Source organism: Oncorhynchus mykiss, chromosome 29, assembly GCF_057628025.1.
Source record: "Oncorhynchus mykiss isolate SJ-2025 chromosome 29, ASM5762802v1, whole genome shotgun sequence".
Taxonomy (NCBI): domain Eukaryota; kingdom Metazoa; phylum Chordata; class Actinopteri; order Salmoniformes; family Salmonidae; genus Oncorhynchus; species Oncorhynchus mykiss.
The window spans coordinates 11,359,453-11,364,728 of record NC_143050.1 but is presented as its reverse complement, the minus strand read 5'-3'; positions in this window follow the sequence as shown (position 1 = coordinate 11,364,728).

Sequence of the window (5,276 nt, the reverse complement as noted above, 5' to 3'; positions counted from 1 at the left end):
AATGAGCACACAGATGAGCTTTCCTGAGACTGTTTATGACAGTTTGTCCAGTAATTCTTTGGTTGTGTGAACGCACATTTTCATCAGCTGTCCGGGTGGCTGGCGATCCCGCAGGTGAAGAAACTGGATGTGGAGGTCCTGGGCTGGCGTGGTTACATTTCGCCTGCGGTTGTGAGACTTGCTGGACGTACTGCCAAATTCTCTAAAACAACATTGGAGGCAGCTTTTGGTAGATAAATTACCATTACATTCTCTGGTAACAGCTCTGGAGGACTTTCCTGCAGTCAGCATGCCAATTGCATGCTCCCTCAAAACTTGATACATCTGTGGCATTGTGTTGTGTGACAAAACTGCACAGTTTAGAGTGGCCTTTTATTGTCCCCAGCACAAGGTGCACCTGTGTTGTGATTATGTTGCTTAATCAGCTTCTTGATATGCCACACCTGTCAGGAGGATGGATTATCTTGGAGAAATGCTCACTAACAGGGATGTAAACAAATGTGTGCACAATATTTGAGAGAAATACTTTTTTTTGTGCGTATGGAAAATTTCTGGGATCTATTATTTCAGCTCATGAAACATGGGACTAATACTTTACATGTTGCGTTTTAATTTTTTGTTCAGTAATATTTCAAGTTGAGTTGAAAATAGCTTTCAATGGTTTAGAAAATGTAACGGAATTCCTCTTCTTCAGGTGAGGAGTAGCAAGGATCAGACCAATGTGCAGCGTGGTAAGTGTCCATAATGATATATTTAATAAATCAACAGAACACTGAACAAAATAACAAAAGTACAAACAACCAACCGAAACAGTCCCGTATGGTGAAAACACTAACACAGGATACAACCACCCACAAAACACAATAGAAAACAGGCTACCTAAATATGGCTCCCAATCAGAGACAACGACTGACACCTGCCTCTGATTGAGAACCATACTAGGCCAAACACATAGAAATATAACAACAGAACAAAACATAGAAAAACAACATAGAATGCCCACCCCAACTCACGCCCTGACCAACTAAAATAAAGACGTAAAAAAGGAACTAAGGTCAGAACGTGACAGAAAAATTATGGTGAATTACTTTTACGTTTGACTGAATTATGACAGTAACCAACATACAGTAGAACTGCTATTCCCACCCAAGCAGACAACCCATCTCTTCTTATTACGGGTGTAGGATTTTAATTGGATCACCCTATTGAAGGAGAACATCCCTGAAATGCAGGACATTTAAAATGTGTAGTGTATTTGAGGTTTAAAAAGGCTTCTGAAGTTTGTAATTTCCACGAAACAATTTTAGGCTTGACTTTCCCCTCACCAAAAAATTGACCAATGCCTACAAAAATGTCCATTAATTATAATTCACATAGTAACTCACATTTCCTGTTCCTGCAGGACTATTTTCAAAATTAAGATCCTACATTTGTTTATGTGAAGATTTGGCCACTGTAGCGTTTAAAATATACTTTCCATGCCTTTACAATCTCCATCATATTATGTGACAGTGCGGTATAAATTCACTGCTACTACGCACATGGCTCACATGGCAGGCCATATTCTGTTATCTTCCACCGCAGATCATTTTCGATGGGCCCCTGAAATGGAATTCATTGAAACGTGCGGACACCAAGTTCATAGAATGATAAGATAAATCCCTTCATGACCATTGGATTGTTGAAAATAAGAATTGAATTGTGAATTGTGTGTCAAATTCAGCACAACTTTTACTCTCTGTTCTGAACGTACTAGGCGTCCAGTTCTGTTAGCCTTTAGCCGTACCCTTATCCTACTCCTCCTCTGTTCCTCTGGTGATGTAGAGGTTAATCCAGGCCCTGCAGTGTCTACCTCCACTCCCATCCCCCAGGCTCTCTCATTTGTTGACTTCTGCAACCGTAAAAGCCTTGGTTTCATGCATGTTAACATTAGAAGCCTCCTCCCTAAGTTTGTTTTATTCACTGCCCTAGCACACTCCACCAATCTGGATGTCCTAGCCCTGTCTGAATCCTGGCTTAGGAAGACCACCAAAAATTCGGAAATTTCCATTCCTAACTATAACATTTTCCGACAAGATAGAACTGCCAAAGGAGGCGGTGTTGCAATTTACTGCAAAGATAACTTGCAGAGTTCTGTCTTACTATCCAGGTCTGTACCCAAACAATTTGAGCTTCTACTTCTAAAAATCCACCTCTCCAGAAACAAGTCTCTCACCGTTGCCGCTTGCTATAGACCACCCTCTGCCCCCAGCTGTGCCCTCGACACCATATGTGATTTGATTGCCCCCATCTATCTTCTGAGCTCGTGCTGCTAGGTGACCTAAACTGGGACATGCTTAACACCCCGGCCATCCTACAATCTAAGCTTGATACCCTCAATCTCACACAATTTATCAATGAACCTACCAGATATAACCCCAAATCCATAAACACAGGCACCCTCATAGATATCATCCTAACTAACTTACCCTCCAAATACACCTCTGCTGTTTTCAACCAAGATCTCAGCGATCACTGCCTCATTGCCTGCATCCGTAATGGGTCTGCGAGCATACGACCACCCCTCATCACTGTCAAACGCTCCCTAAAACACTTCTGCGAGCAGGCCTTTCTAATCGACCTGGCCGGAGTATCCTGGAATCACATTGACCTCATCCCGACAGTAGAGGATGCCTGGTTATTCTTTAAAAGTGCCTTCCTCACCATCTTAAATAGGCATGCTCCATTCAAAAACATTTGAACCAGGAATAGATATAGCCATTAGTTCACTCCAGACCTGTCTACTCTTGACCAGCACAAAAACATCCTGTGGCAATCTGCATTAGCATCGAATAGCCCCCGTGATATGCAACTTTTCAGGGAAGTTAGGAACCAATATACACAGGCAGTTGGGAAAGTTAAGGCTAGCTTTTTTAAACAGAAATTTGCATCCTGCAGTACAAACAAAAAAGTTCTGGGACACTGTAAAGTCCATAAAGAATAAGAGCACCTCCTCCCAGCTACCCACTACTCTGAGGCTAGGAAACACTGTTACAACCAACAAATCCACTATAATTGAGAATTTCAATAAGCATTTCTCTACGGCTGGCCATGCTTTCCACCTGGCTACCCCTACCCCGGTCAACTGCCCGGCACCCTCCACAGCAACCCGCCCAAGCCCCCACCATTTCTCCTTCACCCATATCCAGATAGCTGATGTTCTGAAAGAGCTGCAAAATCTGGACCCCTATAAATCAGCCGGGCTAGACAATCTGGACCCTCTCTTTCTTTTTTGTTCCCTATTACTAACCTGTTCAATCTCTCTTTCATATCGTCTGAGATTCCCAAAGATTGGAAAGCTGCCGCGGTCATCCCCCTCTTCAAAGGGGGAGACACTCTAGACCCAAACTGCTACAGACCTATATCTATCCTACCCTGCATCTCTAAGGTCTTCGAAAGCCAAGTTAACAAACAGATTACTGACCATTTTGAATCACACCGTACCTTCTCCGCAATGCAATCTGGTTTCCGAGCTGGTCATGGGTGCACGTCAGCCACGCTCAAGGTCCTTAACGATATCATAACCGCCATCGATAAGAGACATTACTGTGCAGCTGTATTCATCGACCTGGCCAAGGCTTTCAACTCTGTCAATCACGACATTCTTATTGGCAGACTCAACAGCCTTGGTTTCTCAAATGACTGCCTCGCCTGGTTCACCAACTACTTCTCTGATAGAGCTCAGTGTGTCAAATCGGAGGGCCTGTTGTCCGGACCTCTGGCAGTCTCTATGGGGGTGCCACAGGGTTCAATTCTCGGACCGACTCTCTTCTCTGTATACATCAATGATGTCGCTCTTGCTGCTGGTGATTCTCTGATCCACCTCTACGCAGACGACACCATTCTGTATACTTCCGGCCCTTCTTTAGACACTGTGTTAACTAACCTCCAGATGAGCTTCAATGCCATACAACTCTCCTTCCTTGGCCTCCAACTGCTCTTAAACGCAAATATATCTAAATGCATGCTATTCAACCGATCATTGCCCACACCTGCCCGCCCATCCAGCATCACTACTCTGGACGGCTCTGACTTAGAATACATGGATAACTACGCAATACCTAGGTGTCTGGCTAGACTGTAAACTCTCCTTCCAGAATCACATTAAGCATCTCCAATCCAAAATTAAATCTGGAATCGGCTTCCTATTTCACAACAAAGCTTCCTTCACTCATGCTGCCAAACATACCCTCGTAAAACTGACCATCCTACCGATCCTTGACTTCGGCGATGTCATCTATAAAATAGCCTCCAACACTCTACTCAGCAAACTGGATGTAGTCTATCACAGTGCCATCCGTTTTGCCACCAAAGCCCCATACACTACTCACCACTGCGACCTATACGCTCTCATTGGCTGGCCCTCGCTTCATACTCGTCGCCAAACTCACTGGCTACAGGTTATCTACAAGTCTCTGCTAGGTAAAGCCCCACCCTATCTCAGCTCGCTGGTCACCATAGCAGCACCCATTTGTAACACGTGCTCCAGCAGGTATATCTCACTGGTCACCCCCAAAACCAATTCCTCCTTTGGTCGCCTTTCCTTCCAGTTCTCTGCTGCCACTGACTGGAACGAACTGCAAAAATCACTGAAGCTGGAGATTCCCATCTCCCTCACTAGCTTTAAGAACCAGCTATCAGAGCAGCTCACAGATCACTGCACCTGTTCATAGCCCATCTGTATACAGCCCATCTATCTACCTCATCCCCATACTGTATTTATTTATTTTGCTCCTTTTGCACCACAGTATCTCTACTTGCACATCCATCTTTTGCACATCTACCATTCCAGTGTTTAATTGCTATATTGTAATTACTTCGCAACCATGGCCTATTTATTGCCTTAACTCCCTTATTTGACCTAATTTGCACTCACTGTATATAAACTTTGTTTTCTTTTTTTCTACTGTATTATTGACTGAATGTTTTGTTCATTCCATGTGTAACTCTGTGTTGTTGTATGTGTTGAACTGCTATGCTTTATCTTGGCCAGGTCGCAGTAGCAAATGAGAACTTGTTCTCAACTAGCTTACCTGGTTAAATTAAGGTGAAATAAAAAATAAAAAAAATAAATAAAAAGCTGTTCTAAAGGAAGTGAACAAGATGGATTATGTGAACCTGAATGTGTCTGGGTGGCACAACTATGTTAGCCTACTGAGCTAAAGCCTTGGCATTTGCTCAAGTAGTTAACCTAAGTCTTCAGATCTCAGGCACGGGTTGCTCATCACACAGTGTGG